The sequence below is a fragment of the Vicugna pacos genome, chromosome 10 (genome assembly GCF_048564905.1).
Source record: "Vicugna pacos chromosome 10, VicPac4, whole genome shotgun sequence".
Lineage (NCBI taxonomy): Eukaryota > Metazoa > Chordata > Mammalia > Artiodactyla > Camelidae > Vicugna > Vicugna pacos.
Window position 1 is genome coordinate 43,449,908 of NC_132996.1, and position 27,048 is coordinate 43,476,955.

Sequence of the window (27,048 nt, forward strand, 5' to 3'; positions counted from 1 at the left end):
GTGTCCCTGGGATGAACCCCACTTGATTATGATGTATACTCTTTTACACCATGCACAAAAATAAACTCAAAATGGTTCAAAGAATTAAACATAAGACAAGATACAATAAACCTCCTAGAAGAAAATATAGACAAAACATTATCTGACATATATCTCAGAAATGTTCTCCTCGGGCAGTCTACCCAAGCAATAGAAATAAAAGCAAGAATAAACAAATGGGACCTAATGAAACTTACAAGCTTCTGCACCGCAAAGGAAACCATAAGTAAAACAAAATGACAACCTACGGAATGGGAGAAAATTTTTGCAAATGATGAAACCGACAAAGGCTTGATCTCCAGCATATATAAGCAGCTCATATGACTTAATAAGAAAAAACAACAAACAACCCAATCCAAAAATGGGCAGAATACCTAAACAAGCAATTCTCCAAGGAAGACATACAAATGATCAATAGGCACATGAAAAAATATGCAATATCACTAATTATCAGAGAAATGCAAATCAAAACTATGATGAGGTATCACCTCACACCAGTCAGAATGGCCATCATTCAAAAGTCCACAAATGACAAATGCTGGAGAGACTGTGGAGAAAGGGGAACCCTCCTACACTGCTGGTGGGAATGCGGTTTGGTGCAGCCACTGTGGAAAACAATATGGAGATTCCTCAAAAGACTAGCAGTAGACTTACCCTATGACCTAGGAATCCCACTCCTGGGCATATATCCAGAAGGAACCCTACTTCAGAAAGACACCTGTACCTCAGTGTTCATGGCAGCACTATTTACAATAGCCAAGACATGGAAACAGCCTAAATGTCCATCAACAGATGACTGGATAAAGGAAGTGTGATATATTTATACAATGGAATACTATTCAGCCATAAAAATGACAACATAATGCCATTTGCAGCAACATGGATGCTCCTGAAGAATGTCATTCTAAGTGAAGTAAGCCAGAAAGAGAAAGAAAATACCATATGAGATCACTCACATGTGGAATCTAAAAAAAAAAAAAAGAACATAAATACAAAGCAGAAACAGACTCATAGACACAGAATACAAAGTTGTGGTTGCCAAGGGGGAGGAGGGTGGGAAGGGATAGACTGAGAGTTCAAAATCTGTAGATACTGACAGGCATATGTAGAAAAGATAAACAAGATTATACTGTATAGCACAGGGAAATATATACAAGATCTTGTGGTACCTCATAGCAAAAAAAAAAATGTGACAATGAATATATGTATGTTCATGTATAACTGAAAAATTGAGCTCTACATTGGAATTTGACACAACTTTGTAAAATGACTATAACTCAATAAAAAATGTTAAAAAAATGAATAAAAGAAAGATGATAAATAACTCTATGTAATACAAAAGTTGGGCAGAAAGAAAATACAATCAGAGTTCTTTGTGCTCAACTATGAAATATATTTATACAGTTACAGTAATGGAAATGTGAAATAATGATTTGACCAAAAAGTTGTAAAATTGTTATACTGAAAAAAATAGAGAAAGAAAAAGGTTAAGAGGGTTGGAATAGGCATTAAGAAGAGTATGTAAGAGAGCTAGATTCTCATTCAACATTCTTGGAAGTCGATGCATAATGTCAAATTTAAAAATAATTAATGGTGGTATAAATATTTAGAGATATGGAAGTAAATAGCAAGAAGAAAGAACTAAATGAGTTGAAAGGGCCTGTTTCTAGGTGTTGGAAACAGAGGTTGAGGAGAATGAGTAATGTATTCAAGATCCTGAATCACATGGTAGTTTTTTCTGAAGTTTTTTGAGGAAACTCCACAGTGTTTTCCACAATGGCTGCACCATTTTGCATTCCCACTCAGAGTGATCAAGGGTTCCAATTTCTTCATATCCCCACCAACGCTTTTCTTTTGTTGTGGTGGTGGTGGCTGTTAATCACTGTTCGGACAGGTGTGAAGTTCATTGTAGTTTTGATTTGCAAACTGATGATTAGTGACATCTGTTAGTATACCCATTGGCCATCTGTGTGTCTTCTTGAAAAAATTTCTATCAAGTCCTAGCCTATTTTTCAGTTGGGTAGTTAGCTTTTTGTTCCTTAGTTGTAGAAATTTCTTATATATTTTGAATATTAACCCATTATCCAATATATGGTTTAAGGTTTTCTGTTGCACAATCATGTCATCATAAACAAGAACAATTTTACTTCTTTTCCAATTTAAATGCCTTTTATTTCTTTTTCTTGCCTAATTGTTCCAGCTTGTATTTCTAGTACTGTGTTGAACAGAAGTGATGAGAATGAACATCCTTGTTCCTGACCTTAGAGAAAAAATTTTTCACCATTGAGTAGGATGTTAGCTGTGGGTTTTTCATACATAACTTTCACGATGTTGAGGTAAACTTCTTTTATACCTTACTTGTTGAAAGTTTTTATTATGAAAGGATGTTGAATTTTGTAAAGTGCTTTATCTGAATTATTGAGATGATCATGTGATTTTATTCTTTATTTTGTTAAAATGGTTTATCACATTAATTGATTTTTTTTATGTTGAATAATCCTTGCCTCCCAGTGGATAAATATTGCTTGGTAATGATGTTTAATCTCAAATGTACTGGTGATTTTGGTTTGCTAATATTTTGTTGAGGATTTTTGCATCTATATTCACTAGGGATATTGGTTTGTAGTTTTTTTTAACCTTTGTCTGGCTTTAGTATCAGAGTAATGCTAATTTTATAAAATGAGTTTGGAAGTGCTCCCCCCTCTTCAGTTTTTTGAAAGGGTTTGAGAATACTTGACATTAATTCTTCTTTAAATGTTTGGCAAAATTCACCAGTGAAGTCATACACAGTCCTGTACTTTTCTTTGTTGTACTGCTATCCCTCCTTTCAGTGCTATAAATGTTTACTTGATATATTTAGGTTTTCTACTGTTTGATGCATATATATTTTATAATTTTTATATCTTCTTGGTGAGTTGACCCTTTATCATTCTATAATGACCTCTCTCTTTTTTTTTTGTCTGGTTAAGTGTAGCCACCTCTATTGTGATTTGATTAATATATTTTATTCAGACCTTCACATTCAGCCTATGCATGTACTTAATAAATGAGTGTCCTGTAGAGAGCAAATGGTTGAATCATGTCTTTTTTATCTATTCAGCCTCTCTGTGTCTTTTGATTGAGGAAGTTTAATCCATCTACACTTAAAATAATTATTGATATAAAAGGATTTACCATTGCTATTTTGTTAATACTCTTCTGTTTATCTTGTAGTTCTTTTGTTCCTCTTTTCTTTCTTGCTGTCTTCCTTTGTATTTTATTGATTTTTTGTTTTGATATGACTTTATTTATCTTTTTCTTGTGTGTACTAGCTATAGATATTTCCTTTGTGGCTACCATGGACCTTACATAAAATACCTTATAGTTATAACATTCTATTTTAAGCTGATAACAACTTAAGTTCAGTCATGTGCAAAAATTCTACACTTTTACTCTGCCCTCCCTTTATATTGTCACATTTTATGTCTATTTATATTGTGAATCCATTAATAGAATTCATTGCTCTGAAAAGTGTAAGAAAAACTGAAGAACTGTACATGCGGTCCAACTCTTTCCCTCCCCAAGGAGAAGCTGGGAGCTGGGAGTTTTCCTCTTAATCATATTGTGCTCTGCTGGGGGTAAGAATCCTGGTGAGAGGGTATCTCCAATTTTTATACTGGTTTGATACCTGATTTTCGTGCTTGCATGGGGTACAGGAGTTTCCTGATATCTCACAAAGGGATTTGTCCATGAATTGTTGAATTGGTATTTTTATGAAAGGAGGATCCAGTACTTCCTCTTTTACCATTTTTCTAATGTTGCTACCATCATGTTATTTACCGTGTGAATTCATATTAACCAATAATACTGCTAAAATATATTCTTCACTGAAAATTGCAATAAAATCTTCTAGGAAATGATGGAGAATTGTTTTACTGTGAGCAGAAACATAACTTCACAATAAAAGGACAGGTTTGAATTTTGTCCTTCTATGTATTAATTATATAAACTTAAACTATCATTATGAAGATAAATAATAAATAAGTGTATTTGAAGTGTCTAGGGTTATTAAATTTAAAAACTTATCTTTCTTTGTTGATTTAAAAACCCTTATGAAATATATTCTAATTTATTTCATGGTATCATGTCTATCTTCTCATGCTCATTATCTCTTTAAGTAGAAAAATACATTCCATGACAATTTTGAGCTTATATTTTGCTGTTTCCTTAATGTATCTCAACTCTCTTCTACGTCATGATCCCTCATGTTCACAGAAATATAGAAAATAGAGTTCTAGAATAGTAACAGTGGAAGAGATGTTAGAGATCATTTATTTCAATTGTTACCTAAAGCATCAGGAGTCTGTATGGAAAGTATATTCATTTATTGCTTTGGAGACTTTTTTAATCCCTAGGATAAATAATACTTAAGTGGTACCTTTTTTGAAATGAAGCTGATATCTTACATTATTAAGATATAATAGAGTGCCCAAATGTGATGCTTTTATTTAATAGTTTCTCCTGGTATTATAAATAGGATTTTTTTCTGATCTCATGTATTTACTGATTATTGATGGCCTATAGAAGAGTTCTTAATTTACACACACACACACATTTCCCTGTCTCCATGGCTACTAACTGAACTATTTTGTTAGTTCTAATAGTGTTGATAGTTTTCAGTTTTCCTCTTTTATCAATAGATATATAAAAATTTCATCTGCACGCAATGGGCTCTTTTTAATACTTGAACTTAATTTTTCTATGAATTTATCCCACATAAAAACAAATGTATGTAAATATTTATAGACAGAAGTTTATTACAGCATTGTACAAAGGAGTAAAAATTGGAAAGGACCCAAATAATGTCCATCAGTAAATATTGGTTATAATCATTGAAACAAATCAAATAATTCTGTATGTCTGACTTTAAAAGATGTGCCAGAAGTAATACTTAACAGAAAAATGTTGTTGCAAAATGTAGGCATTGCAAGTTCAACTTTTTTTTGCCAAATTGTCTTGGAATTCCCCTTTAGAGGTCTGTAAATCCTAAACACAGCCATTCCCAGTTGACAGATCACATATACTGAAGATCCAACATATAGACACTACTTAAATGGGCAAAATCTGTAATCAGAGAATATTATAATAATCTAAAGAAAGTTTTGGAATACTGATTTATAGACTGTCCTATTGACAATGTAGTTGGTATCCTTGTCATATATTCAAATTCCTGGTTGTAGTAAACATATTCTTTTGGTCTCTAGAACGTATGCCCTAAATCTACATTCAGACACTAAAATCTTTAAATGCTTCTGATCTAGATCTTGTACCTCAGATTGGTACTTAATTGGGATAGGAAGTAAAAACAAACAAACAAATAAACAAAAATGCCCCCAAAACTTTTTCCTACTTTATAGGCGGTATTTTCCCCAGGCTATTTTAATAATACTTAGAGCATCAAGTACTTTAAACCTGCTACACTAAGAGACACACTGACCCTTTAGAAGGCAGTTCACTGACTGGGAAAGTAGGGAGCTGCAGGAAGCGAGGTTTCTGTTTTAGGAGAGATGAAGCTTTGTTAAGTGCCTTAAGTACCTCAAGGATTTAGAGGAAGAAGCAGAATCTCCCAGAAGTCCTCAGAGAAGATTAGTGTGTGTGTTCACCTTGTATTTATATGGCTTCACAGGATTGAGATGTTTTAATTATTGAGGCAAACACAATTTATTACTGATGATATTTTTAACTTGCATACTAAGGTCAAATATGGAGGTATTAAGAAGTCCAATTCAATATTCGCCAAAATGCCTGAAGCTAAGCTTCTGATTAAAGCTTTTGATTACCACCCAAGGTGCATAATTTTTATTTCTTTCAGCATATGGCAAAGTCAATAGACAAATTGCTTTCAAAAAACAATAGCAGAAATATTGACCATTGGAACTAAAAATCAATGGGCTTTTAACAATTCATTTACTTAAAAGTACAGAATTTTAGTATTTTGTGTGAACTTAATAATGACAGAGATCAAATAATGTTGCCATTTTTTAAAATTATTTTTTTATTGAGTTATGGTCATTTTACAATGTGTCAAATTCCAGTGTAGAGCACAATTTTTCAGTTATACATGAACTTACATATATTCATTGTCACATTTTTTTTTTCACTGTGAGCTACCACAATGTTGCCATTTTAAAAGACAAATTTGTGCTGGAGTCTAATTATATTGTTATGATAGCAGTGTGTTCAGGAAAGACAGGATAATAATAATCAGTACTGCCCCTAAATAGTTAAGCTACCAAACAGATTTTGCAAAATAGAAGCTCCTAAGCTATTTTTGTATAAATTGCTCCTCTCGTATATGCTAAGCTGTGATGATCACAAACCCTCTGAGATCTTTAGCAGAACAAACCATTTTAGGTTTGTGACTCAATGAAGAAGTCAGCTGTAAGTGGGAGAGGAATTGCTCCAAAAGTAAAACTTAATCAGAAAAGACTGTTGGCCGTAGAAATCTTATGTTAGAATGTAAAGGAAGAGAACGTTCACACTTATGAGGGAGAAAATGCTTATTTCCTACCATGAAGCTCCTGAGGTTCCCACATTACCCAGGGGCAATGAGGAGAGGCTCATTTTCTACGTCTCAAATGTTTTGTGACAGAGGTAACACGGCTATCCATTTTGTATTTTTCCTTCAATCCACATTTGTTAAGGACTTGTTCCTCGCCAGAATTTGTCATTGAAATAGAAATACTGGGACAACTAGGACCAAGAACTGCATTCAAGACGTTCTCACAGTTCAGTGCACAAGAAGTTAGTCACACAATCAATTCAAACATATGTAAAGTTTGACTGTCGTCTACATAATGTGAAGAGTAGAGCAAAAGGGAGAGTGATCAGTTACAATGGTGGCAAGATGAGGAGGGTCCTAGGGAAGTTTTCGCAAAAAGGAAATAAGCAAATTGAGGTTATTACTATTCTGGCTAAAATTTAGTAAGAAGAACTAACTATTGATTCCTTAATACTTGTTCTGTGAATTAAGTATCTTATTTAATACTAATTACTGCCCTATAAAGTAAGTAATACTATCTGTATATTAGCAGTGAGGAACTGAGGCCCAGGTCTGACATAGAGAAAAAAAGGTAGAGTTGAGATTAAACACGAGCATCTTGCTTTTGGAGCCATCACTCCCAACCACTCCATTATGCTGCCTCTCATGCAAAACCCAGATATGGGAAACAAAATGCTGCTTTTGTAGAACTAAGAACAGGTCAGCATATCTGAGGCAAAGGCGGTACTTGAGAGACTGAAAGGGTATAGAATTGGATGGAAGGATTAGAAGACAGACCAAGTGGAGACGCATAGGCTATGCATGTGGAGTGTAAAGGGAAGAAATATGTGAGAGAAGGCAAGAAGATCACATGAAATCCTCACAATAGCCGAGGTGAGAGCATGATGGCTGCCTGGAACAAAGCAGAAGCAGTGACTTGAAAGGGGCAAAGCGTGCATAGAAAGATGGTGATACTGGAAAGTGGAGAGGACTTGGGCATGTATTGAAGGTGATGGGTAAAGACTAGAATGAATTCTAGATTTATAACCTGAACAGCCGGGCATATATTGTTATCACAAGCTAGGACACAAGGGAGATAGTTGCTTTCCCAGATTCTATGTCCTTATGCTTTTGAGGATTGCATATGCATTTTTATCAGATGCTCTTGCCTAGTGGATGCTTAAGAAATTGTTATCTAGTGATTAGAGACTTTTTTGAAAGAAGCATACAGTTGTCTTTGAGTAACCATAGCATGTTTGTCTTCTTTTTCCAGGTAACAAATACTTTTCCCTTTTACCCAACCCATATAAATTTAACAGGAAAAATCCAAAATCATGGTTTCCTCTTTAGATTCTGGACCAGAAAATCCAGCAACTTGCTTTGAAAATATCTAACTTTTCTGTGTGTGTGTATGTGTGTGACTTTAAAATTGCTTTGCAGACATAGTGTCACAGATAGTCACATCAGCTCCATGAAATGGGCCAAGCAACAATTTATCCCTATTTTTAAAAGGTAGAGAAAGGTTAAGTGACTCATTGGATTGATCAAAACAGAAGCTCAGCTCTGAAGTCACGTTGGTGCACATAAGAGCAACCAACAAATGGCTGCAGTACAGGGTGTCAATTGAAGTTTATTGATACTTGATCCAGCTTAAGTTCTTAGAGTCTTAGTTTACTCATGAACAATGAGCTTAGAAGTAAAAAGGGGAATAGAAGAGGTGTTTTTTCCCAGATGGGCTGTTTATTTTTATTTCTTCATATGCTTTTCTTCTGTCCTGTGTTTTTCTGTAAACAAGAATATCAAGGTGATGTTCAGTATCAAAGAAATATTCACAGTATGTTTGGGAGAAATGTTTACTGTGTAAAAAAGGCTTTTATATTGTACATTATCCAGTATTCTATCTGCCTTTGTATAATTTTATAGTTTATAATTTTATGTCTAGGCCATCCCATCTAGTCTCTGCTGATAAATGTATATGTCATACTTAGCCCTCTTTCCTGGAATCCAGACCCAGACCCACATATGGAACTTCTTATGAAATTTTTGGGTGACTGATAGATCTCTCAAAATGAGTATGTTCACCATTGAATTACTTATATTCTTTCTATTGCAATTTGACTCCTCCTGTAGTCTTCTCCAAATAGTTAACTGAAACTCTGCTCTTCCTGTTGCTCAGGTCAAAACCTTGGAGTCATTCATAACGCCTTGCCCTTTCTCAGGCCCCACACTGGGTCTTTGACTAAATTCTTCCAGCTACATTTTAAAACCTATTTGTATTTTGTCTACTCTTACCATCTCAGCTGCCGCACTAGTTCAAACCACCAGCTCTTCTGACTGAAAATTATAATAGCTTTCTAACTTACCATCCTGATTCTGTTTTGCTTCCATAATCAATTGCCAACATAGTAGCTAGAGTCATTCTGTTAAAATTCGACAGTGTATTAGGACTTTGCATAAACCCTTCAGTGCCTTCCCTTCTCACTTGAAATAAATGTTAAAGTCATTATTGTAATGCAAAAGACCCTGCTTGATCTGGCTCTACCACTGCTTATATGAATGTTTTCTCTTATATTCCCTGTAGCCCATTCTTTTATGTCCTCACTCAACTCCTTCATAAAATGAAGCAAACCCCTGCCTCCAGGCCTTTGTACTCATGATTCAATCTGCCCTAAAATGATATCTTACAGACATTTACATGGCTTCATCTCCGCATCCTTCAGGTCCTCAGTTTCCTTTGAGGCCTTCCCAAACCACCTGCTTTAAAATTGGAATCACTGCTACTATACTCTTCACCTCACTTTCCTGCTTCATTTTCCCCTTTGCTCTTACTGCTACTTATAATACTTAATATGTATATTTTATTTTGTTTTCGTACTTATTTTCTTGCACACCAAAATTTAAGGGGCATGAGGACAGTGATATTGTCTGTTTTGTCAATGGTCTAACACATGGTTATCACTTAATAACTATAGATTGGATGAATAAAAGACTATAAATTTTATGCTTAATAGAATGACCTAGGCTTTTATAAAATATATTCATGGATTTGAAGAAATCTCATCATAGAAGAATGGTTGCTCTCGTCATGGACCTATGAGAAGATTTATGTCTATTTCACGTATTAGGTTTAAGCATATATAGTTGCCAATATTCAATACTGATTCTCATAAACTTTTAAAATAAAATTGGTCACTTTTTTCCCAGTGCTGTTTGTGTTTCTCCTTGGACTTCCTGACAGTTTATAAATACAAATACCAAATTCTGAAATCTAAAAAGTCAAATGGCTACTATTTACTTTAATTAAAAAAAAAAGCCATAAATTACTCAGAACCTAACTGTTTTGTGATCAGCTGTACCTCCACAAGCATATACAGGATGATTGCTGACACTCACAGCTCAGCTCAGTACAGAAAAGCTCTAGACTGTACTCTGTTATTGCAGCATCATGAAATGATAATCATGTCATCACCACTTTTCTCTAAACTTAAAAAAAAGTCAGTATCATCTACTGAAGATTTTGGAACATTGGATTAAGTTCTCATTTTTCCCTTGTATCATTGTAATTTCTTTTTAAGTGGGTTCCTCCTAAGGAAAGCCGACTATTTGACACTGTACAAAACTCTACAGAAATTGTTTTTTGAAAGAAAAGAAAAAATGAGTTTTATAACAATTTTCTTCTTGAGTGAACAATAATTAGTAGTGAGTTTGATACTCTGAAACAAAATCTTCTAATAGGTTCATGAGTACACACAAGTTGTGTGTATTATTTATTTTTTTCTCCTACTTTAAAAAAATCTCCTACTTTAAATAGATTATTTAATCTATTTCCATGCTTTGAGCATACTTAAGAACTTCTGTTCAAAGTGGCCAGTGAGATCTGAGCCACAAGGAAAGGATATTCTTGGAATCCAGGGAGGTAGGTTCTGGTCAAGCACTGCAATAGGAATAGGATGCTGAAACAGTAACTTGTGATGTGGTCAAAACCGTGCTAATCCTTTTCCTTAATGACACTCTTGATGGGTAAGGTTTTCCCATCCCACACATGCATGCATTTATATAAAGTCTTCCTTTAGGGGAAACATGATTCAAGTTAGCGTTAAGGTCTTCAGGACGGTAAGCAATAGAGCTGAAACTGGAAGTTTCATGTGATAAGAAACACCGTGCTTCACCTTTTAAATCATGCTTAATAACTTAGATATGTGAACGGATGTAAAAACTCAGTAATTGTTACTTAGAATTTGTCATTCTTCCATCAGTTTAAGTAAGTAGGTTTTATACGTGACCCCAGTACCTAAAACAGGCATTGTTTCTCCTCCTAGTGGATATAATGTAATTCCAAGAAGCTCTTCTTACCTCTATGTTCAGCCATAATATTTTCTTCAATTTTATCTTTTATTGAAGTAGTTGATTTACAATGTTAGTTTCAGGTGTAGAACAAAGAAATTCAGCTATATGTATATTTTTTCAAATTGTTTTCCATTATAGTTTATTACAAGAAATTGAATATAGTTCCCTGTGCTATGCAGTAGGTCCTTGTTTATCTGTTTTGTATATAGTAGCGTGTATCTGCTAATCCCAAACTCCTGATTTATCCCTCGCCCCCTTTCCCCTTTGGTAGCCATAGTTTGTTTTCTTTGTCCTTGAGTCTGTTTCTGGTTTGTAAATAAAATTTGTATCTTTTTCTTAGATTCCACATGTAAGTGATATCATATGTTATTTGTCTTTCTCTGTCTGACTTACTTCACTTAATCTGATAATCTGTAGGTCCATCCATGTTGCTGCAAATGGCATTATTTCATTCTTTTATAAGCCATAATCTTTTTAAGATAACACAGTAAGTATGGGAAACTCTTAACTTCATAGAGAAATTTGTCTCCTTAATATTTTGTCCTTGAAATGATACATTTTCTCCACTTTTAGTTCTTCCAATGGTCATTTCTATAGTTTAAAAAACACTGAGCTTTTTCCTTCCCCATTAATATTATGATAGAATTATCTATCTTTACTTTGTTCTTCCTCCTTAAAGGAAGTAGCAAAGTTAATCTGAGGAGAGTCACCTTTTAAATTTTAGTTGCCTGGAACCAGAGTTTTCAGCCCTTTTGAACAAATGCATTTTATTAACATATTTTGATGTATAGACTGATAGGGGAGGGGGAAAAAGGGAAAGGAGGAAAAAAGTGAACGGGAGGGAGGGGAGGGAAGGAAGGAGAAAAGAAAGAAAACTGCTTATGGTTTCTATAAATTAAAGAAGCTACATTAATCTATTCCTTTTGATGTGGGCTTCTATGATCAGAGTTTTCAAATGTAATATTAGAGCTATCCACATTAAGGGCTCCTTAATTGTCAAATATAATATTAAATTCTAACATGTCAAATATATGCTTTTGTATTCAAGTTATTTAATATGTTGGCTTTATCAGCTGTTACCAAAAAAAGTTACCAAAAGAAAAAAAATAGAATCTCCACTAAAACATGTATGTATAACTTTTAAAATTGTGTTTTATTTTTAAACTTAAAGTTGGCAACTGAGATGTGTGACATAGGGTGTTCCTCAAAGCAGCAGTTAAGGAATGCAGATCTTCAACTTCCTATGGATTTAAATCAAGTGTATAAACCAACTTATGTGTTAAATACTATTAAATTTCAAGCCAATGCAAGTAGACTAATTCCTGAAATGCTGGTTATATAGTAATTCTAAAGAAGGGCTTCAGATAAACAAAGATTTGTAAAGTGTAAATTGTGCATTATTAATCTTATCACTTGCATGGGAGGATTTAATATTAGAATTGAAAATCTGAAATCAAGTTTGAATTTTTTTACTCTGCCACTTTGAAGAATATCTGTCCTTGAACAATAAATTTGTATATTCTTCACATCAATTTTATCAAATAAGAGATTAAGCCATATACAGTTTATGGTTATTGTAAATATTAGAATTTGCCAACATTTGAAATCAAGTAGACTACACATCCAATCAGAAGCATAATTTAATACATGATAACATGTAAGTGACCTTCTAGAAGATATGAACTAAACACTTATTTGGAATTTACTTTCCTTATATTAAAAAAAATGAGATAATTGAGCACTAAGATACGTCAATAGTACCAAAATAATCATCAGTTGTCTTCTAAGGGCAACATAACTGACTTGATATTGAAAATGATCATAAATAGTGAAAGTACTTTACAAAATTGAAGGTCTGTTAACATGCACCAATGTTTTTATTACAGTCATGATCATAACTTTTGTGTCATCACTCCTCCATCAATGTGATAATGGAGCACCCAGGTTCTTAAATAATTTCTCCCTTAAGTATTTCTGGAATGACTTAGATGTCATATGTGACTGCACTTTTATTTCTCTTCTGACTTCAGCTCCTTTCTGCAGAGTAGTCATCATGTTGATACAGAGGACATCCCAAGTGCCCACAACCAAAGGGAGCCTTATAATGAACTGTCGAAACCACCTGTCTGTTTTTGTCATGTGTTCTTTCTCAGGAATAGTAAAGCAGTGCTCTTTGGTCCCCAGGATGTTGAATACAATTTTAAAGAAATAGATATTTTCATTTCTTTTTTGTTGTTGTTTTCCTTACCAAGTCTTCTCCTACCCCCTAAATAACTCATACATGGTTCTCATAGAAGATTGTACAGGAAGCCATTCTCAGTGAGAAAAATCACAAAGTATCCTAGATGATCCCTCTGAGCAGATATTTAAGGCTCTTTAGTAGTTAGTGCTTCTCTGAGAAGATTCCTGTTTGCTTTAGGATGAGTTCCTTTTCAGAAGCTTCCTCATGCATAAAGATTTCTGATTGACACCACCCGCCAGTTTTCCTAAGTTAGCTAACCTCCAGCATTAAAAACGTCTTAGGCTTAATCTTTCCTTTCATGTATAATGCTAATAACAATCAGAAAAATAATCTAGAGATATAGGAACTGGTATAGCACACACTTTATTATATCAACCAGTTGCACATTGAGGATGTGTAGTTTTCCCCTCATTGGAGTCTCTCCCTTGTGTTGTGAAATTTTTATAAACCATGTTATAAGTAAGAAACTCTTGCCAACCAAGATAGGCCCCAGCATCACCATTACTTGAAGGACTTGAGATGGCAAGAAGATTGTATGGACAAGCACCAGACCTAGGGTGAGAAGGCCAGAATATGAAATCTGATTAAATCTGGGCTCTGCCTCTGCCTCATTCTATCACTCTTAGAATATGCTAACCTTTCAACGCCTCTGTTTACAACCCTGATAAATAGAAACAGTGCTAAATGCTCAATCCATCCATAGGGACACTGGGTGGAAAACAGGGTGACACGTTTTCTTTTGACTTGTAGTAGTGTTGCCGGAGAGTGGGTTTTTGTCTCGTCGTAGAAAGAATTCAGAAAAGAGACATGGAGATTAAGAAAGTAAAGTGAGGAGTTATTAAATGATAAGATGCTCTCAAGGGGAGAGTGGGCAGATTCAGGTAAGCAGCTGCCCTGTGTTTCTTTGGCCAGTTGCATACATAGAGTGTAAAAATGAATGTGTGGAATAGTCATTGGAGAGGTAGGGGTTTTGGATCATATTCCCTGATTTTCATCCAAGCTCCAAATTCCCGAAGGGAGAAAGGATTTTTGTCTTTATTTAGTCTGGATCAGAAGTATCATGGTGTCGGTGCCTGATGGGTACTTCTAATCCTCAAAGCTAAGTTTGTTGAAATGAGGGCATAATGAGCAAAAGATTAAGCTGGAAATTCCAGCTTTTCCTACCTTTTGTTGCTTGCCTCTAGGACACTTATCACCCCAAAATGTGTGATTTCTTATCAGCCCAGAGGTTCCTGCTTTTCTCTGTCTGCCCAAGGACCCCCATTATTCACAAGATGTGTAGTTTCCTGCCATTTGGCCCGTGCCCCTCTTTCTCTGCTCATATCTAGATACCTGCCTGCTCTAACAGTAGAATTTTCATAGTGACACCAACATAAGACCAATGTATTGATCTTAATATACCGATAAGTTAACCAATATTAAAATACCAATATATTAAATGTTGCTCAATGTAACTTGTTTTTAGAATAACAAAATACATATGCTAATATTTTGAGTGGTATTTTAAGATAAATGTTGCTGGAAATGAACAGCTTTGGAATTATATTTGTATGCTTCAAAGTCTGGTTTCAGAAAACAAAGCCACTCCAAGTAAGGGCTACTAGGAAACTAGATAGAATTAAGAGGGTATCCATGAAGTTGTATGTAACTAGAAACTTTTATTGCATGTCCTCAGCTCTCAATGCCTTCAACCATTGGCAGATACACTAATCTCCTCTGTTGACATTGTTGTGCTTTTAGATTTCACAAATAAAGACCTAATCTGCTTTATTTTTAGCACATGATAAGTGGATTTTATTGGTGATTTCCAATGTGTGTTAAGTACACTAGCCCTACAAGATATATCAGCCAAAGTAGTTTAGAATTTTAAATAAGTGGTTCTTGTCTTAAAGCAATACAATGTACATGCATATTTATATCCTAAAATATCTAAGAAGTCTTGAAATCAAGAAACCAATTTAAGTTTTTGACTAACCCAGTTTTTCTCCAAAACTTTTGACCGTGTAATCCTCTTCTTGAAGTCACATTGATTAACACAATGTAGTTGACTCTGGAGGTGTCTCAACCACATTCTATCCCCTTTGCAATTTTAGTGTAAGATTTTCCAGGGGCCAGGACTTGCATCCCTTTTAATAAGGACTTTTCCTGTTCTCCCTCCAAACTCTCACACAGAGAGCTTTACCTACCTACCTTGTGAAAAAGAAGTACTGGGAATCAACACCCTCAACTCTCAGTGTCTAACAAGAGCTGGTGGACAAGTACTCCAGGTCCCTCACGTTTATTGTCCTCTGTTTTACACTAACTTCCAAAGTTTCCCAAGAGAGATTAACCTCCATTCACCACAGTAGTAGGTGGCTTGAACAGGTAATCTTCATTGGCTGCCTTTTCTCCTAGTCCTCCACCACTGGTGTTTCTTTCACATCCCAGACTTGCTATTTGCACTTGAATCCTTGCCTTAGGGTGTACCTCTGGGGATCTCAAACTGAGACACATATTTTGAAAACTAGGTGCCTCCTGCTCTACTTTTCAATGACCCAAATATCTGAACGATTATTTCTGACAGCTGAGAGTTTCTGAACACAAACCTTCAGGTTTCTGTCCCCCAGGGTCTTTCCATTGTGTCACTCTCCTCTTCATGTATTTTAAAAAGTTAAATTTTGCTGACATTCCATCCTACATGTTAAATTCCTGGGTCCTTTTAAAGTATCTTAATGCAAAAAATTAACACTGGGTAGTTAAGAAGGCAAGGAAGACATTATTCAAGACTGTTGTATAAGGGAGAAAGGATGAACGTGGCTCTGATGCAACAAAGTAAGAGTTGTTCATACGTGCTGGGATGAACTGGTGGAAAATTACTGGATGATGTTAGTGAGAGGTTGGTTAACAGGATGTGAAGATCACACTGAGTTGTTCTTGAGTTTGCAGTTTTTTTTCTCAATGATTAGGCCATGTGTACTTGCTAGTTTGTGCCCATCAGAGTTAAGTTCCTACCCTCCATGAGACTGGGAGGTGGGGCACTATTTCTTTCAGTGTTTACATTTCAAAAAGATGTTTCCCAAGCCCTTGAGAAAGACAGTTTCCTGACTGTAAAACTGGTAAGAGTCTGGGAGAAGTTACATATATTTCAAAGGGTTAAAGGATATACATTTGCAAATTTTCTAAAGCGAGTGCTCTAAGGAAAAGGAGATCGGGGGTCTGTCATTAGGAAGGAAGCTGTCTGAAGTTCAGTCAAATTGAGGGGAATACTAAGACCATTTTGGTCAATACCTATTAATAAACATTCAAGGACATCCTTTCGAAGCCCCCTCTAGTGCAGTGGTGGAAGGTGGTGGAAGAGTTGTCCAGTTGTTCAGATTTGTTCCTCATTAGTTTTGTGATCCTGGGATGCTTAACGTCTCTAAGCCTCATTTACAAATAAACTGGTAGTAATTATACCTTCTTCAGTGTCTTTGTAGAGATCAAAAGATATAATCATATAAAGTTCTTGTCATAATATATTAGTCTGCTAGGGCTACTGTATCAAAATACCAGACTAGATGGCATAAACAACAGAAATGTATTTTCACATGGTTTCTTGGGGCGAGAAGTCCAAGATTCAAGTGCTGGTAGGGTTAGATTCTGGTGAGACCTCTTCATAGTTTGCAGATGGCTGTCTTCTCACTGTGTCCTCATAAGGACAAGTGAATATCTCTGGTGTCTCTTCCTCTTCTTTAAAGGACACCAGTCCTATTGAATTAAGGTCCCACCCTTATGATGTTTACCTTAACTACTGCTTAACGGCCCTATCTCCAAATACAGTCCCACTGATAGGGGCTTCAGCTCGTGAATTCTGGGGGCACACTAATCAATCCATAACATGTAGTCTCTGGACCGTAATGAGACACCAACAGCTAATAATCTTTACTATTAATAAACACACACAACTGGAAGCTCTGAATAAAAGATGCCTTTAGGAGTTTGTCGAGGAAGTTTGAACAGCACAGAGCATGAGCTCTTTGTAGGCAAGCAGTTCTACTCCTGAAGTAGAGATATAAATAATTCAATTATTAGCCATGATTAAGAAAACATTTCTAAAAATTCTCTGGCTGGTACCTGTTTGATTTGATTAGTTTCACACTGATTTAGCAAGCTGATATTTTCTTATGCTACATAATTATTCATGAGAAATAGGATTATAAAAAAAAATCCTAGCAGGTTTATGTTTTAAAATTAGACTGAAAAAAAAAAAAGATCTAACTTTACAAACTAGCTTGAAACAAAGAAGAACCTCAGTAGATGCACTGTTTTACTATAGATTATATTGATTGTGAGAGCAAATACATACAGAATAGATAATTGGCTTTGGGTAATATATTTGAAAGTAAAACTACAACCACAAAATAGATTTAACCAAAAAAAAAATGTTTGCTAGAACAGACGTTTAAAGAAGGGACAGTGGGAGGTATTCAGAAAAAGCAAAATTAAAAATGAAACTTTTCTGATGTAAAATTATTTAAAGAAATTAATCTATTTTTTGTAAATGTCATATTTTGGGAACTTCCAACCTGTACCATTAGAATAATTTACATGATTTTCAAAACCTTTTAAAAGTAAAGTTACACAATCTTTTCAGGCACTGCCCAGTTTTGTATCTGGATCAAGAAAGTCCAGATATCTGAGAGTACAATCAAAAAAGCCAACCACAGGCTAACATTCCCAGAGTCACTGATGGGTTGAATAGAGAATGCTAAGGTTGCTCATTCTTCATTCGTGCTGATCTAGTAAATTCACTAACCCCTGCCTGAACTTCTTGCCCTGAGTCTGAGCCATTCAGCAGTTTTTGATGGTAATACAATGTCACAGATGTGACTGGCTTTGTAATCTTTGTCAAATTGATAGTGTGAAGCAAACATTGCAAAGTAATACAATAAAACAGAGAGTCAAGGATTCTTGTATATTGTATAAGGCAGGAGGATGCCTCAGCGCCCCTTTAAAATAATATCCCAACAAACTCTTGCCAGGAAATCTGGAGCATTGGGAGAATCTTTCAGGGTTATTACCTTCAGGCTTTCAAGTGTGTTTATGAAGAGGGGATGGGAAAGAGGTTTGACTTGTTCACTGCTTCCCAGGTACCAAATCTGATAAACTTCCTTTTCCTTACAGTAAAAGGAAAGTAAAAAGAGTCTGGGGGAACAAGGAATGGGATGAAAGAACAAAAGAGAAAAAAGAGGTTTTAGTGCTCTGGAGAATTAAGGACACCAAAATTCTGGACCCCTGACCCACCTCACTTCTTACATCCTCTGTCATTGTTTAACCCATTAGCTAAATTCATTAAGCAAGCACTTAAATTGAAAGTCTCCTTGACTGCTGATCAATCAAGACGATTTTCAGAGTGCTTAAATTTATCTCTAAGGAGACAAATATCTGATGAATGCTGCTTGTCACACACACACACACACACACACACACACACACGCACTAATGTTATTAGTGTGCAAAGTATGTACTATTTTGTTAAGGTTAAATCTCACTCTCAGTCATTGTGAGAAATACCTTCACAATCCTCTTATTTAAAATTTGTGACAACTTTGTAAATTAGGTATTATTTGATCAATTTTACGGAAAAAAGAAATTGAGACTTAGCGTATCTGTTACTTGACCATAGCTTCCAAACTAATGAATAGTAATAGATCTAATACTTTAACCCTCTTGTCTCACTCTAGTGATTCTAGAACCATTATCGTGGGACAAAATACTTCAGTTATTAAGAGATAACGTCGAGTCAGATGGCATGTCTTGAACTCTAAATGCGCTGATTACTATCTGTGGAATCTTTTGTATGTCAGTTCCCTGCTTGGTTTCTCAGTTTTCCCTTCTGTGATATGGCAATAATATATTTTGTACTTCTTAAGGGTATTATGACAATTAATTGAGTTAATGTATGTAAATGTAGCACATGTCCATTAAATTAGTCATGATGATGATGAAAAGAACTCATTGCCTCTGATGACAAAACAGCTTTGTCTGCAGTGGATGAAGCATCTATCCCTCGGTAGAAACACATTTCCCTTAGGGACGCTAATATATGTATTGTGGGAAGGCTTGCCTCAGCCGAAATAAGCCGTTTATTCTACATGTACTTCCCACACTACTATTACTGATTTGACCACTCTTGACCATTCCTATGGGAAATGCATTATGATGTCCCCTTCAGAAGCTAGAAATGCAGCTTATTTCTCTTATCTCTAGGAAGCTTCCTCATGGCATGTCTCCTAATGGCGTCAGGGGACAGGACATCCAACAGGGGCAGGGTAGATACACCCAGGCTCCCACAGCTCATTGATGTGGCTTTCAGAGAGAAGATATACTCTTTCCATCTGAAGCCTCTAGAATGAGTCTCCCTTGTTCACTCTACTTTTATACTCACCCTTAATATGAATGGGAACTTAGGGGACTCCTGACACCACCCTCCAGTTGAAAAGATTGTAAGTCCTTCAAAGTAATTAAACTATGGCTTCAAAGTAATTAAAGTTAAACCTAGCTAAAACCTACAATTTTTCAGAAAAAATTTTTGAAGCACTTTTGTGTTTTAGTGGTTATCAGCACAGTGTCAAAAAAAATTTTTTTTCAAAACAGGAAGACTCATTTTTGTGTATTTTCTATTTGGGAACTTGCCTCTGATTTTAGATACCCTTCTTATATTGTTTTTGACATAACTGCAGATCAGAGACAGGGTTTTGTCTTCACAAATAATGATTAAAAATGGCATTAAAGAAACCTTAAAATTGTAAGTGAAGGAAAAAGTACAATTCAATAGCATGTTCTCAAATTTTACCAAGGTGTTCATTAATGATATACTAGCAGATGTTTAAGAAAAGTTGGTCAATAGATTTCTTAAACTATATTCGTTTTTTGTGGATTTTATGGTATGCATTTTGAAAGTTTTTATATATGTGTATATTGGCAACATGAAATTAAGAAACTAGCATAATTGAGACATTAAATGATCAGCAGTGGACTAAGCTATGAATAGACAGGAGCAACTTCACTGTATGGAGGAGGCTTAATGGAAGGGAGATGGGCTTAAGGTTAGTAGTATGAGTACAATATTCATGAAGACTATTTCATTTCAAAAGCTTGTCTTAGAAAACCGTGATTCCTGACTAGTCTATCACTCGCTAAAATTCAACCAGATTTTACCACAGTCAAATCCAGCCCATCAGAACTAACCGTTACCCTGAATGCAAGTCAAGCCCTCCAGTTAGAGTTAACATAGGCTTCCCTTTACTTTCTCACTTCTCGCCTCTTGCTCTGGCTTTAACACTTCCCCTGACCCTTACACACACACACACACACACACACACACACACACACACACACACACACAGTGTGTGTGTGCGTGTGCACACAGATTTGTCTATTCCAAAATTAATATATAATTATAGCTGATGTGACATTTTATAAGCAACCTACATAACCTAGATCAATTGAAAGAGTGAATTATAAAGGGTTAGAGGGAAGTAGTATAATAATAATGTCGTAACAAAGAGCTGGAATGTCTGAGTGGTAGAGAACATCACCAAGGTACTAAATTTGTTTCAGGTTGTTTAAGAAGACAAACACCAAGTGAATTTGAAAGAACCAGTTTTGAAGTTGTTTGGGGAAGAGGACTGATAATGCATTCATATTGTTATGATCTATTTTAGTGCTCTGCATTTGTATCTTGCTAACTAAATTCAAGCGCATAAGTCTAAATGACAGCAGGCTTGCATAGGCAGAAAAAAGGGGTGCGGACATACCAAGACACTGCAAAAGTAACAGTGGGGAACCCTAGAAAGTACTCGGGCTTTCATCAGGGTTCTGATGTCTGGCCAGTGGTGACAGTTAAGTTTGAGATCTGTGCTAAATCAAAAATCCTTCAAGTTTTACATCCCTGATTGGTAACATGTGAGCATAAATTCTGACTTACACAGTTGTCATGAGTATTAGATGTGACTAAACTCATAAAATTTCCTCTGTAAGATGGAAAGATTCTATATATAGTTGTAACATTATTATAATTATGATTACAATATTATATACTAATTATTAATCGTTATCTTATTCACATTATTCTTATTCTCTTTATACTGTAGATCTCAGCTTGAGTCAATGAATAAATAGGAATATTTACAGCTATAAAAGTAAATGTTATATCACTTATCTTGTGCCAGCTTTTTCCCAGTAGAATGAAGTCGAGAAAATAAAAGACAAATCACTAGAAACAAAGAAAGGTAATATTTTTTAAAAAACCACTTTGAGGATAGGAGACAAGTTATATGTTGCAGAAGATAATGAAAATAGTAGGAAATAGCGTATTTTGTTTATAAAAACTTTGTTCTTATCATTAAGATGTATATATGTAGTCACCATTCCATGGTCTGGAAACAATATTTTTATAGGCTTTTATGAATAACTGGGAATACTCTAGATAGTAAATTGGACTAACGGTTTGAAGAATAAAACTCTTGGTTTATATTCTGGGTTAATTTGAATAACACTTAACCTCACACTGTCCAAAATCTTCAATGTCAAAAATGAAAGAATTAGCTGTGTTAAATGATCTCAAAAGTCACTCAAACTTGAAAATTCTCGAATATTATGAAACTGCTTCTAAACTAACATAAAAGATATGAACTGATATGATATGTTATTGAAACAGGGACCATGATATTTACCATGTGTGATTACTGTGAAGATCAGAAATAATACGTGAAGAATGCCTATCAGTGCTTCACATAAAGTACAAAATAAATTGCAGGGGCAGTTGTCTATTTTATTCTACTATTAGCCTCATATGAAGTTGCATGTCCTTGACAAGATGGGAGAGCAGAATGATAGATTCCGATGACTAAATAAACTTTTCTATGCACAGGAGAAGATACAGGATAAGGAAAAATAGAAAGACATATCAGAATAGGCAGGTTCCATTTCAAAGTACTCAAGAAATCAGTGGTTAAAAAAGGAAGCCCTTATCCATTTGTGTTGAAAAAAGAGACTAACATGGAAAGTGACAATTGCAATATTAAAGAACCTGCTGACTTCAGTTTTGCTATTTTTACTATTTGAAATTTGGATCACAGAGAGAAAAAAACAGTCTTTGAAGTTTTGTTCCATGTTTTCAATTAGTAAATGACCCCTTAAATATTGTAATTCCAACTTGGAAAGACTAAAATTATGGTTCATAGATCTTTTATTCTTCTCTAATAATAAAAAAGAGCAATTGTTAAGTTTTTTTAGTTAAACAATAAATAGATACACAAATAAGAAGCTGAGAATATAATTTATTTAAAGCAAATTCCATCATTTTTTAATAAAGATCATCTTGGGATAAAATCCTGAATTCCAGCCAAAGGAGGCTAGTGGCTAAGTTAACCCTTTCTGATGACCAACACGGAACCATGAGTTCCTGGATACCAGGTCCCTGATTCATCAGTTCTCTGTTTGTATCTCATCCAGCAGAAGTAACCTAGATCTTAATATAATTATTTAGCCCTTATGATTAATTCTAGAGAAAACAAATAGAAGAGGAGAGCAAGAAGATTTTATTTCCTCAATTAGGCAAGAAATCAACGAGTGAGACCATTTAAGTCATGATGAGAAACACTTAAGTTATCATTTCTGAAAAATAAAATAACAAGAGCCACTTTCCAAAGAGACTAGGCAGTAAAAAAATAGAAGGTAGGTAAGGAATCTGGCAGGCAACTTATATACAAAGTGCTTGAACGTCATGAGTCATAGGCTCTCTATTTCACTGCTTATAGATATATCAAAACACGACTGCCTTAGTTTACAGCTAATTTGAATAGTGGAGATAGAGGAAAGGGTTATTATCAATGCAGATCCAGTGAAAACAGTAACAAATTACATCTATCGAGTTTAAAGTTTTTTAATTATTTACTTGTAGATACTCTTAATTTGGATTATTATTATTGAATAAATGCATTTTTGAAAAATGTGTTTAATTTTCCTTTCTTGTTAGACATGCTTGAGGGGAAACATTTCTATAAAACATAATGCATAGCACCCCAAATCTGCCACCTGATAATTAACCTGAATTCATTCATTCTAATTTCTGGAAATGTAGAAGAAAAAGAACCCTCTTCTCTGTAAATTATGATTAAAAACAGTAACACCTACAATCAGTTACACTAGTCATTTATTTAATCTAAATATAATTTACTAAAGCGAACTTAATCTTTGTCTAGGTGCATTTTAGATTTTACTCTCTGTCAATGATAATTTGAATTTATAGAATGACAGTATATTCAAATCTGTGCCCTCTCCTGAAAATAGCCATGGTTTACTTTTGATCTTCAAAAAAATAAAATTCAACTAAAGTTTTCAATTTAATGAGTTGAATAGTTGCAGAAAGAGCAAAAGCATAGTGAAATTGAAAACAGGATACATTAGTTCAGACATTGAGATGGATGGTTTACTTACTTAGCTAAATCATAAAAAGCATTCCACAAAATTACGAATAGAGATGCTTTTCTTCTGGCTATATAGGGAAGTAAAATGTATTAGTTTCACTCTAAAATGTAAGTAGAGTTAAAATTTAGATTTTTCTAAATACAGTATTTTGATAAAGTTAGATTTACAAGTCAAAGATCATGATAAAAAAAATTGCCATTTTATAGCATCATCTTCCACTTTCCACTTAAATGGCTACCATATAATAGGTTAGAATGCATAAACATAATGCAGTAATGAAGAAATAAAGCTATATAGTATTGAGGTTAAGAGCTTGTTTTAGGAGACAAGCAGTCGTGTGTTTTAATTCTGGTTTTATCACTTAATATCTCTTGGACTTTGAAAAGTTATTTTGAAAATTCCTGAGCCTCAGTTTTGCCGTGGTTAAAATGAAGTTAATAAAAATAAGGTTATTGTGAAGAGGAGATGACATCTACAATGTTTATCATTGGATATGGCACATGATAAGAAGCAGTCCCTAAACTACTACTCCTCTACTTCTCCCTTTTTTGTTCTGTATACTTCTCCTCCTTTCTCATCTTCTTTCTAATAATTATTATCACCAATTGGTTTAGCATCTATTTAATCAAAATAAAAACTCGGTCATTCCCATACTTGTTTTCATATAGCTGGGTAGATCAAATAGCTAAAGGTGATGAATGAGCTGAATTGATTCCAGATAAGAGCATATAGTGACCTTATTTACTTTAGAGAACAATGTAGAAAATGCTTTCAGAAAGATGAGTAGACTGGAGTGGGATACATTGGGCTCTCCCAGTGCTCTCTCAGGCTGGAAACTTCAGGTAGAGTAAACCGTGTTATGACAACTGTGTCTCCAGATCGTAAGCCTATAACCACACCTCTTTGCTAAAAGTAGGTCTCCTGGTCTCCTATGAAGTTATATAAGATCCCATTCCAGTGCATCAAATACTCAATAAGCTCTCAGACAGAGGTGTGGTCAAAGTCTAGGAGAGAGGAAAGGTAAATCCATGACTAGCATATGTTTCTATTCTATCCCTTTCAGAGAGGGCCCAAGTGAAGTCAACTTTCCATTTGGCCTATTCAAGAAATGATGTCATATGAAAACCCAGCAATGATCTCTGTGGCTGGCATGTCAGGCACTAGGCAATGCTAATGATTCGATTAGTCTAAACCTTGGACAACCATAACTGCATTTGTGTAAGTAGGAATATCACTTGCTGTAAATGCCTCCATGTGTAATTGCAATAAATTGTAAATTTCAATGAAATCTAAGTAATGTTTAAAAAATGTTCATGAAATAAAGATGACCATAAACAGAATAGTCCAACCAATGAGGTATTTTAGGACTCTGTCATAAAGATATAGGTTGAGTGATTCTCCACTGGGAGAGCTTTGTTTCCTTCTGCCTCTTCTTTGTCTAACTGTATCTTCAAATGAACAGGCTCAGTCGGTTGTGATCAACCACATAAATGCCTTTGAAGTTACCTCATAGTGTAGTTTTTGCCAAATAGTCTTACCTCAGCACTAGATGGTTTTACCTGAGTTCTTAGAGGTCACCAACTTCTGTATGTTTCTCTATCTCCTCATCCTTGGCACTGAAGTTTAAAGGTATACATTTTAGCTTTTGTGGTGGTTGTTATGTCACTCTGTCACTTCTGGGTACATATTTCTGAATTAGGTGGTATAAATTCTCAAACTGCTTTTTACAACCCTGCCCAACAAAAATGATGGTTAAATAATATGAGAATTTATTTTTCAACCATGTCATGACTCCTGTTCTTAAATTTTTATGAAAGTACATTAAAGACTTTCCAACATCTGTTTATACTCCTTCTTGCTTTAATTGGGATAAAGAAGGCTTCTATGCCTTATCATTTGCTGAATCTTAAAAGAAAACCTAAACCAACCAACTTTGGAATTCAAAATGGCATTCAGAAGTGGCACCTCGAGAACTGTCATATCCATTGTGTTGGCCAAACCAACTTCAAGGTGAACTTAAACTCTGGAGATACTGTCAGTGACCAAAAGTACTTTTGTCATTTGGTTGATTCAACAAAGTTATCACAGGAAGTATGTAGCACCACTCGGTGACTGAGCACATAGGCAGAACTGTAGACTTTCCTGGCATTTATATCAATTTCACTCAAAATATTTGTTATTACCAGAATTCTTTATTATGCTATGATTGTTGCTTAATGCAAGTCATAAATTACTTATAGATATGTTCATATTGACAGAGTGCTTATTCATGGACACCAGTTCTTTCCCCTTAATCCTGTCATATGGCTGCTGTTCAAGGTAAGGTGTCCTTAATTAAGACTAACTGTAATTAAAAGTCTAATGAAAATATATTACATTGTCAAGATTGTGATTGTTTTAGTGTATACAAGGACCATAATACTGTTTCTATGAGAATGCAGTACTCAAACATGTAGTCCTTAGAATTTTCTCAGTGCATTAGAAAGGATTAGTATTTTGAAAACATTGGTTTAGAATCACATTAGGTGTTACTCTAACCAAAAATAATAAAAATTCAAACAGATATTTATGAAATAGTTCTCAGAAGTAGACAATTTTTATGTGGAAAACAAATGGAAGAATTTGATAAGAATTTATTCTTAGTAAGAATCAAAGCTTGAAGCCACCTCTGACCGTTAGGCTAACTATATCTCAATGAGGTCAAATTAAGCTATAAAAATTAACAGTAGTGAAATTCATTGAAAATACATTGATATCTTTAATTACACAGACTACATTTGTGAGTTCATTCTGCCTTATGGTATTATGGTTTTCAATTAAAAGCACAAGTTTTGAAAATTTGCCACTTTGTTATTTGCTTAGAAGAAACAAAATAAGATTGAAAATATAGATAAAGAGTATTTTCAAGCAATGTTGAAAGAAAATTGTTACTGCTTTTTGCTTTTGATTTTTTTTAAATTAGTGTTCCTCTATATTTTGTAATCTATTATTTCACACCATCTTCACATTTTTAGCATTTTGCTATATACTTACTAAATATTATGGGGGTTTAAAACATACTTTGCACAAAATACACACTAATTTTTTCTGTGAACAAAAGATACAGTGATCATATACATATCCTGGAGTCAGTCTGGGGTCTAACATAGAAATGTTCATTATAATTACTTAATCAAAGATAAAGTTAAGGGTCCATCCTTAATGATGAGAACACAATTATGGAATCAGTGAATTTTTTTCCTGGTGTGAATACCATCCATCCAATGACTACCAGAAAAAAATACATGTAACTGAAAAGCTGGGTTTATTATTCATTGCAACAAAGGAATGAAAAAGAGCCAGTGTGATATTGTAACTTATAATAAGAAATATTTATTTGGTCTTTCTCCAGTTCCTGGCACATAGGTCCTACATCTTTTGGAATTTACTAAGTGATAAGAGTGATAAA

The 27,048-nt window shown here is 34.6% G+C and overlaps 1 long non-coding RNA gene across 3 annotated transcripts in view; it reads left to right on the forward strand.

Moving 5' to 3' along the window:
* LOC140698747 (uncharacterized) overlaps positions 1–27,048 on the forward strand; it is a 142,836-nt gene that overhangs the window by 86,096 nt on the left and 29,692 nt on the right. For 2 of the 3 annotated variants that reach the window (XR_012076634.1, XR_012076632.1), the window contains exons 3-4: positions 24,664–24,818; positions 25,859–25,919. This is a non-coding gene — a long non-coding RNA (uncharacterized lncRNA). Of the gene's footprint in view, positions 1–24,663; positions 24,941–25,858; positions 25,920–27,048 lie in introns of those variants that run through there. The other variant, XR_012076633.1, reaches the window with a different exon arrangement.